Below are 10,780 nucleotides of genomic sequence, written 5' to 3'. Positions count from 1 at the left end.
AATATGAATAATGTCTTTTGTAGCAAATGGCACTTACATATACTATCCTTCCTGTGTTACAAATTCCATATTTATCTAAACCTCTAGTTTCTCTATTCTATTGCTTCTTATCAAGAATAATGTTGTCAAAATCACATTAATAACATTAAACAGATTGGAGATTCTACAGTGTACAACGTAGAAATTCATGGCAAAAAATGTATCTGCAAACATTAGTTTAGCGACATTGTTCAAGCAGAGAAACAGTAAAAATCCTCTTTGGGGCGGTATAGCTCGGTTGGTAGAGCGACTGCCAGCAACTTGAGAGTTGCAGGTTCAATCGCCGCTTCCGCCATCCTAGTCGCTGCCGTTGTGTCCTTGGGCAAGACACTCTACCCACCTGCTCCCAGTGCCACCCACACTGGTTTAAATGTAACTTAGATATTGGATTTCACTATGTAAAGCGCTTTGAGTCACTAGAGAAAAGCGCTATATAAATATAATTCACTTCACTCTTTCTTTTTCTCTTCCATACACACACAAGTAAGGCAACAAACACAAAAAACACAGTTTGTGTGCAAATTTTGTAATTTTTATTCAAGTAAATGTTAAAAGGCGATTTTAATCACACAGAAAATGCATTCAGAACACAGTTTAATAGACCAATATTATTATTTATTTCATGGTTTTGTTATTTGGTTATTAGTATTTTCCACCATGTCCGCCCGCCCCTGTAAAAATGAACATATTGTCAAATTACAGGCATTTCTTCCTCAAATAGGTCATGACATAACACTATATTTATTTACCTTTGGACTGATAGTTAGATACACGGCCCCCGGATAGCACCCCTCCTCCACTGCGGGTGGCTGCAGATGACATCATACCTGCAGCCCTGGATCCTTTAGTTATCCCACTTGAGGTGAACCCCATCGCTCTCACATCATTTGACGAAGTACCTGAACCACATTATTTAAAACATCACAAAAGGAAGTGTGCATATATGTCTACAAATGATGAGGAAAGGTTAATATAGCAGTTGGTTTGTGTTTAAGCCATTGTCTTTTTATTTCCGTTTATCATCACTTTTCATGATGATGAAGAATAAAGAAAGGTATACTCACTCCAACTCAGTCCCATGGTGTCGCCTAGTCTTTGCACTACCAGCCTGCATGGAGTTTAAATAGTGGACTAGATGTGGGAAGGCGCTTCTGGAAACGAAACTTAACGAAACGAGCTTTCATCCATTTACTGACGGAGGAAAGTTTCGTTTCTGGTAATGTTGTGTCGTTCGCGAACGATTCGTTCGAACGAACGAATCTTTTGAGTGAACGTACTGAACCGAATCACTTCATGAACTGATTCGTTCCTTTCTCAGTTCAGTTGAGCTCCGCCGCGACCATGCCGGTATGAGTGGAACTGGCGCATTCTGTGACGTCGGCGAACGACGCAGCCAGCTACTCATCATGGGGGAGGGGGGAGGGACTGAGCGAACGATTCGTTCACCGCGGATTAACGACATGAATCACTCAGTGAACGACAACGCTCTCGCTCTCTGCTCTGCTTGCCCCAATGCCGCGAGTGATTCTCCTCCCGTCGCGGGGATATGTTTCATGCCATTGGCATCCGTTCTCCATTCATTCTCCAAGCTAACGGCTAATGTTGACTCAAGCCACATGAAAACAAACACACACACGCGACCCGTCCCCATTATCTCAACACATAAAGTTATGAGAGTAGAGGAGACAGAAAGAAAGTCAGTGCAGGGCAAGGCTGAGCAGCAGCGACGCGAGGGGGAGGGGCGGGGGGTAAAGTGTAGGGCAGGCTGTTTTGAGAAGATTTTAAATAAAAATAATAACTTATGTATGTACACAAACATAGGGTATTATTTACACAGTTATTGTAACAAAAATAATCGGCTCAGCTCATCCAAAGTCAGCCAGCTTGTATTTTTAAATGCAAATCTGGAGTAGGGGCTAGATCTTTGGACGAAAATACCTTGAAACAGAACATAATGTGCAAGAACAATCTTTCCTTTGTTTGACACTTTTGGTGTGTGTGTGTTTAGTTTCTTGATTTTTATATTATTTAAGCTATTTATTTTATTTTTTATTGCATATTTAACTTGATATTTCCATTTTTATATTTTTAAATGTAAGCTACAGAAATTTTAGTTTTAATGTTGGCATTTCTGGCACTTGGTTTAATATTTGTTTTGTTTTATTTAAGGTAGCCTATTTATTTTCTTTTTGTTTGCACATTTAAGTTGATATTTTCTTTGTTATATTTTTAAACGTAGGCTACAGAACATTTAGTTTTTATGTTGGCATTTCTGGCTCTTAATTTATTTGTTTTATTTTGAAGGTATTTATTTTCTTTTTGTTTGCATATTTAAGTTTACATTTTCTTTGCTACAGAACATTTAGTTTTTATGTTGGCATTTGTTAAGGGTTTCTTAATTTAATATTTGTTTTTGCACTAAACAAACAAGACCTATTTATTTAACTGTTGATTGCAAGCATTTTAGTAGGCTATAACTATTTTTTGTATTTCCCACTTTTATTTATTTCTTATTTTCATTTCAGTGCAATAAAACATATTTAACAACAGGACTCGCGAACCTACTGACACAGAGAACTGACTGTGTCGCGGAGGAGGACGTCACATTGAGGCTCTCGTTCAGTCACTGTGCGTGTCGTTCATTGAGGCTCTCGTTCAGTCACTGTGCGCGTCGTTCATTGGGTGCTGAGGGCTTGTGTCGTTCGCGAACTGACACACACCGAGATCTGCCGCTGGGGAATCTGTTACTGACTGACTCATGATTCGCCGACCTGCCCACAGAACTGCTGCTGCAGAAGTGATTCGGTGATTCGGTGAACGAATTTTTTGAACGAATCAATTTAAGGAACTGATTCTAGTGATTCAGTACAGTCAAAAGAACTGCCGATCCCATCACTACTTAAAAGTCCTGCTAATTTCTAGACATACAAATCTCAATTTATCCGTCGATGCAACTATTTAATTTCAATAGTTTTTAGTAATTTTTTCCAAAATCTAGTCTTTTTATCTTACATTTTGACAGCTCTTTTTAACAGTGAACACTTTTGAATCTGGATTACTCATGCCTAACTCAAGGTCATATCATACTTTAAATTAACTTCAAAATTGCCCAATATTTTGGACACCAATGCAATTTTATAGTCAGAATATGATACAGGATTTTTTTTGGTACGTTTTACTTAACTACACTTCCATTTTTTTTTGCTAAAAACTTGGTAACAGTTTAATCTTAAATCTATCCATCCATCCATTTTCTACCGCTTGTCCCTCTCGGGGTCGCAGGGTGGCTGGAGCCTAACCCAACTGCATTGGGGCAGAAGGCAGGATACACCCTGGACAAGTCGCCACCTCATCACAGGGCCAACACAGATAGACAAGACAACTTTCACACTCACATTCACACACTAGGGCCAATTTAGTGTTGCCAATCAACCTATCCCCAGGTGCATGATTTTGGAGGCGGGAGGAAGCCGAAGGGGAACCCACGCAGTCACGGGGAGAACATGCAAACTCCACACAGAAACACCAATCCAGTCGGGATGTTTTTCGGATTGAAACTTGCCACTGCTCACTCATCTTTGCACTGACATATGCATTGACCTGATCACTGATCATATAACAACGTGTGCTGCATGTACAGTCGGGGCGGTATAGCTCGGTTGGTAGAGCGGCCGTGCCAGCAACTTGAGGGTTGCAGCTTCGATCCCCGCTTCCGCCATCCTAGTCACTGCCGTTGTGTCCTTGGGCAAGACACTTTACCCACCTGCTCCCAGTGCCACCCACACTGGTTTAAATGTAACTTAGATATTGGGTTTCACAATGTAAAGCGCTTTGAGTCACTTGAGAAAAAGCGCTATATAAATGTAATTCACTTCACTTCACTACAGTCAAAATAAATTGTGTGATTAATCTGTATACCGTATTTTTCGGAGTATAAGTTGCACCTGCTGAAAATGCATAATAAAGAAGGAAAAAAACATATATAAGTCGCACTGGAGTATAAGTCGCATTTTTGGGGGAAATTTATTTGATAAAACCCAACACCAAGAATAGACATTTGAAAGGCAATATAAAATAAATAAAGAATAGTGAACAACAGGCTGAATAAGTGTACGTTATATGAGGCATAAATAACCAACTGAGAACGTGCCTGGTATGTAAACGTAACATAATATGGTAAGAGTCATTCAAACAACTATAACATATAGAACATGCTATACGTTTACCAAACAATCTGTCACTCCCGATCGCTAAATCCCATGAAATCTTATACGTCTAGTCTCTTACGTGAATGAGCTAAATAATATTATATGATATTTTACGGTAATGTGTTAATAATTTCACACATAAGTCGCTCCTGAGTATAAGACGCACCCCCGGCCAAACTATGAAAAAAAGTGTGACTTATAGTCCGAAAAATACGGTATATACAGTATGATTAATGGGATATTTTTGGGATTATTCACATGAGTTAACTCGTTATTTTTGAAGCTCTACTCCAAAGGTTGTTATGGTCTCATTTCTGCACCTACTGTAAATATAAACCATACCCACCACATTTTTGTACAAATGTTATTTCATACATATATTGGCCGCACAAGTCCATAAGTCGGAGGTGCACACGTGGAAACAGGAACTATTTACACAGGGTTCATTCGCACGTTTAACAAAACACAGTGGCAGCAACACGGCATACCAGGGTCATTGAGCGCTGTCTTTGGCCTTCTCCTCCTCCTGAGTGCATAACGTGCTAAATGGCTGACTTTATGATTGTGTTAGTGCGTTTGATATAATACATACTTGCCAACCTTGAGACCTCCGATTTTGGGAGGTGGGGGGGGGGGGGGGGGCGTGGTTGGGGGCGTAGCTAAAAGGGGAGGAGTATATTTACAGCTAGAATTCACCAAGTCAGGTATTTCATATACAGGTAAAAGCCAGTAAATTAGAATATTTTGAAAAACTTGATTTATTTCAGTAATTGCATTCAAAAGGTGTAACTTGTACATTATATTTATTCATTGCACACAGACTGATGCATTCAAATGTTTATTTAATTTAATTTTGATGATTTGAAGTGGCAACAAATGAAAATCCAAAATTCCGTGTGTCACAAAATTAGAATATTACTTAAGGCTAATACAAAAAAGGGATTTTTAGAAATGTTGGCCAACTGAAAAGTATGAAAATGAAAAATATGAGCATGTACAATACTCAATACTTGGTTGGAGCTCCTTTTGCCTCAATTACTGCGTTAATGCGGCGTGGCATGGAGTCGATGAGTTTCTGGCACTGCTCAGGTGTTATGAGAGCCCAGGTTGCTCTGATAGTGGCCTTCAACTCTTCTGCGTTTTTGGGTCTGGCATTCTGCATCTTCCTTTTCACAATACCCCACAGATTTTCTATGGGGCTAAGGTCAGGGGAGTTGGCGGGCCAATTTAGAACAGAAATACCATGGTCCGTAAACCAGGCACGGGTAGATTTTGCGCTGTGTGCAGGCGCCAAGTCCTGTTGGAACTTGAAATCTCCATCTCCATAGAGCAGGTCAGCAGCAGGAAGCATGAAGTGCTCTAAAACTTGCTGGTAGACGGCTGCGTTGACCCTGGATCTCAGGAAACAGAGTGGACCGACACCAGCAGATGACATGGCACCCCAAACCATCACTGATGGTGGAAACTTTACACTAGACTTCAGGCAACGTGGATCCTGTGCCTCTCCTGTCTTCCTCCAGACTCTGGGACCTCGATTTCCAAAGGAAATGCAAAATTTGCATGGTTGGGTGATGGCTTGGGGTGCCATGTCATCTGCTGGTGTCGGTCCACTCTGTTTCCTGAGATCCAGGGTCAACGCAGCCGTCTACCAGCAAGTTTTAGAGCACTTCATGCTTCCTGCTGCTGACCTGCTCTATGGAGATGGAGATTTCAAGTTCCAACAGGACTTGGCGCCTGCACACAGCGCAAAATCTACCCGTGCCTGGTTTACGGACCATGGTATTTCTGTTCTAAATTGGCCCGCCAACTCCCCTGACCTTAGCCCCATAGAAAATCTGTGGGGTATTGTGAAAAGGAAGATGCAGAATGCCAGACCCAAAAACGCAGAAGAGTTGAAGGCCACTATCAGAGCAACCTGGGCTCTCATAACACCTGAGCAGTGCCAGAAACTCATCGACTCCATGCCACGCCGCATTAACGCAGTAATTGAGGCAAAAGGAGCTCCAACCAAGTATTGAGTATTGTACATGCTCATATTTTTCATTTTCATACTTTTCAGTTGGCCAACATTTCTAAAAATCCCTTTTTTGTATTAGCCTTAAGTAATATTCTAATTTTGTGACACACGGAATTTTGGATTTTCATTTGTTGCCACTTCAAATCATCAAAATTAAATTAAATAAACATTTGAATGCATCAGTCTGTGTGCAATGAATAAATATAATGTACAAGTTACACCTTTTGAATGCAATTACTGAAATAAATCAAGTTTTTCAAAATATTCTAATTTACTGGCTTTTACCTGTATATAGATATATATATCTATATCTATATATATATATATATATATATATATATATATATATATATATATATATATATATATATATATATATCTATCTATATATATAGATATATATGGATATATATATATATATATATAAGAAATACTTGACGTTCAGTGAATTCTAGCTATATATATATATGTATGTGTGGGAAAAAAATCACAAGACTACTTCATCTCTACAGGCCTGTTTCATGAGGGGTTCCCTCAATCATCAGGAGATTTATATATCTCCTGATGATTGAGGGAACCCCTCATGAAACAGGCCTGTAGAGATGAAGTAGTCTTGTGATTTTTTTCCCACACATACATATATTGCGCTCTACTACGGTATCGAGCACTATTTTTTGGATAACCTTATTAAGACATATATATATATATATATATATATATATATATATATATATCCATCCATCCATCCATTTTCTACCGCTTATTCCCTTTGGGGTCGCGGGGGTCGCTGGAGCCTATCTTAGCTACAATCGGGCGGAAGGCGGGGTACACCCTGGACAAGTCGCCACCTCATCGCAGGGCCAACACAGATAGACAGACAACATTCACACTCACATCCACACACTAGGGCCAATTTAGTGTTGCCAATCAACTTATCCCCAGGTGCATGTCTTATATATGTATTTTATTTTATATATATATATATATATATATACGTATATATATATATATATTTATTTTATTTTATATATATATATATATATATATATATATATATATATATATATATATATAAAATAAATACTTGAATTTCAATGTTCATTTATTTACACATATACACACACATAACACTCATCACTGAGTTAAGGTTTGAATTGTCCATCCTTGTTCTATTCTCTGTCACTATTTTTCGAACCATGCTGAACACCCTCTCTGATGATGCATTGATGTGTGGCACGCACAAAAGTGCTTTCATCAAATGCACTAGATTGCAGTATTGTCCTGTTTAAGAGTGTCACAACATTGCTGTTTACGGCAGACGAACTGCTTTACGGTATACAAAAACGTGACTGCTGTTGTGTGTTGTTGCCGCGCTGGTAGGACGTTAATGAAACTGCCTAACAATAAACCCACATAAGAAACCAAGAACTCGCCCTCCATCATTCTACAGTTATAACGTGATTGGGCAGGTATGCTGTTTATATTGTGGGTTAGCGGACTCAGATCCTCATGGACCTGAGTCCGCCTGAATTTCGGGAGATTTTCGGGAGAAAATTTGTCCCGGGAGGGTTGGCAAGCATGATATAATATAAACAATTTTATTGGTGCACCTTGACCCGTTCAAAGATTTTATTGGTCTAATGTGCCGAGGCTAAATTTATTAGCGGCATGTGAAGCTTGTGAACGTGGAAAAATCCATAAATTAGCTGTAGCATTGTATAAAGCGCAGGGTTCTACGCTCGGGGGGGGAAAGTAGTAGCTTATAGTCTGGAAATTACAGTACTTCCATTCATGTCGACCTTCCAGGTTTTGTCCTTCTTTCCTGGCGTCTTCCCTTTTTTGCTTCCTGAGTTTGCTCTCTATTAAAATAAATATTCTCCCGCACTGACCTTTTATTTTCATTTGCCCAGAAAAACCTCATAATAAATGCAGATAAATAATATTAAGGTGCATCACAGTTAACGACAGGCTCTTGTAATACAAGGAGTGTGGGTTTTAGACCTGTGTAGGCCATTAATTATTTATTAAGTTTTCTGTATTGATTCAACATTTACTCATGATGAAAATGAAAAGCCCTTATTTTCCTGGGAAAATTCCCACAGTTTGAAACACAAAGGAATTGTTTCCATTCACATTTGACACAAAATTGATGGCTTTTTTTGGTATGTGAACTTGCATCATAATACCCTGCAGTGGTGACTGTAGCTTAAAAGTTGTCCTGCATGAAGCAGGAAAGTAGCCTGCCAACTGACAAACACAAATACACGCCACAAAATATTGACTTGTACATTTTGAGGTCTGTAGATAAGCGAATGTGTTTGTTATTGTAGCAGGCCACTTCCTGTTTCATGGAGGGGGGACACCTTTATTTGGGGATAGTGACTCAAACTATAAACTACATTTCTGTATTATTACTCTATATCCAGATCTTCACCAACATGGCTTCTTGCCTGTTTTCATACGATTAAACATACGCTGTTGTTTTTTTAATGAGTACGACCGCAAAATAAGACACCATGACCCAAATAAAGTTGCGCGTGCCAGCACTTTGAGAAAGAAGGTGAGAAACACTATTGAATACAAAGGTGCTGTCCATGTGGCTTTCTCCTCCCCTCCACCCTCCCCGTTCATCTCTGACTTTGCCAAAAAGAGTCTGTAACAAGAATTCGTTACAGTCACAAGAATCTGTAACTATATTAAAATATTTTGTATAACATGTGTTTTGTGTTCATATGTTGGGGTGTCTGTAACAGAATAATTGGATTTACATGTTTTATTTTGGGGAAAATTGGTTTGGGTTTTCAAAATGTCGGTTTTCAGCAGCGTTCTGGCACGCTGTGCTCCCCATTGGAATCCATGCACCGCCTGCATCTGTGCATGATTTAAAGAAATGCATAAATGTAATTAGCATCGAAATTATCTCCTTGCGGCAGCACTTTGGTAGAGGGGTTAGTGCATCTGCCTCACAATACGAAGGTCCTGAGTAGTCTTGGGTTCAATCCCGGGCTCAGGATCTTTCTGTGTGGAATTTGCATGTTCTCCCCGTGACTGCGTGGGTTCCTTTCGGGTACTCCGGCTTCCTCCCACCTCCAAAAGACATGCACCTGGGGATAAGTTGATTGGCAACACTAAATTGGCCCTAGTGTGTGGATGTGAGTGTGAATGTTGTCTGTCTATCTGTGTTGGCCCTACGATAAGGTGGCGACTTGTCCAGGGTGTACCCCGCCTTCCGCCCGATTGTAGCTGAGATAGGCTCCAGCGCCCCCCGCGACCCCAAAAGGGAATAAGCGGTAGAAAATGGAAGGATGGATTATCTCCTTGCGAGTTTTACTAAATAACGCTACATGCAGTATTTGTTTTATATTTAATATACATGAGGGGTTAGTGCATCTGCCTCACAATACGAAGGTCCTGAGTAGTCTTGGGTTCAATCCCGGACTCGGGATCTTTCTGTGTGGAGTTTGCATGTCCTCCCCGTGACTGCGTGGGTTCCCTCCGGGTACTCCGGCTTCCTCCCACCTCCAAAGACATGCACCTGGGGATAAGTTGATTGGCAACACTAAATTGGCCCTAGTGTGTGGATGTGAGTGTGAATGTTGTCTGTCTATCTGTGTTGGCCCTGCGATGAGGTGGCGACTTGTCCAGGGTGTACCCCGCCTTCCGCCCGATTGTAGCTGAGATAGGCTCCAGCGCCCCCCGCGACCCCAAAGGGAATAAGCGGTAGAAAATGGATGGATGGGTTTCACACTGTAAACTATAAGACGATTTAATGCACAATTGATTAGATAATGGTTTCATGTGAATACGTGGAGCAGCAAAAAACAAAACACAGAACCTAATAAATTCTACATTTGATCGTTTGTAGTGTGAAACATGTATATTAAATGACAAAATATAAAAATATAGCATTATTTAGGGTAACGATTGTACTCTCATGAAATAATCTGCAATTATATTCCACTTTCATTGGATTTATACACGCGCAGATGAAGGAAGTGCCTGACTTCCAATGGGGAGCATGTCCAGAACAAAACACTGGATCACAAAGGTAAAAATGATTGCTCCAAAAAATAATTAACTCAATCACTATGCATGTAATTACAGTTTGTATACATATGTATGTAGATAGATCCTCACAAACATATACAGTGCATACTGTAGTTTAGGGATTAGTTTACATTTGGACTTTCCTCCCAAAATGTATTCAGAATGGTCAGAGCTACTCTGGACATAAGAGGCTAAAACAATGGTACATTATCAGAATGTTTTATTTTTGACCACAATTGAGGCATAATACAAACATAATTCTGGTTAATCTGGCAATGATGATGTAACCAAGGGTCTTTCAAACGAATACTTATTTTGTTTGAGAACTTTCAGTAATAATAAATCCATCTAGCCGAGACTGAAATGAACGGTGGTCATTTTGAGAACTGTATCTGACTATTTGAAATAGGAGACCTTTAAAACACTCCTTTGTAACTCAGAAGAGTCTCATCACTTGACCGGCGACAAT

The 10,780-nt window shown here is 39.8% G+C and overlaps 1 long non-coding RNA gene across 1 annotated transcript; it reads right to left on the bottom strand.

The window, feature by feature from the left end:
- Nucleotides 1-549: 549 nt before the first annotated feature.
- On the bottom strand, nucleotides 550-1,717 carry LOC133611286 (uncharacterized). Its single transcript, XR_009815973.2, has 3 exons — nucleotides 1,104-1,717; nucleotides 789-938; nucleotides 550-710 (listed from the first exon to the last, which is right to left on the bottom strand). It is a non-coding gene; the product is annotated as an uncharacterized lncRNA (long non-coding RNA).
- Between the last annotated feature and the right edge of the window lie 9,063 nt (nucleotides 1,718-10,780).

This window comes from Nerophis lumbriciformis, linkage group LG08, assembly GCF_033978685.3.
Source record: "Nerophis lumbriciformis linkage group LG08, RoL_Nlum_v2.1, whole genome shotgun sequence".
Classification (NCBI taxonomy): domain Eukaryota; kingdom Metazoa; phylum Chordata; class Actinopteri; order Syngnathiformes; family Syngnathidae; genus Nerophis; species Nerophis lumbriciformis.
The sequence above is the reverse complement of the archived record's forward strand: the minus strand, read 5'-3'. Positions and strand labels throughout refer to the sequence as shown.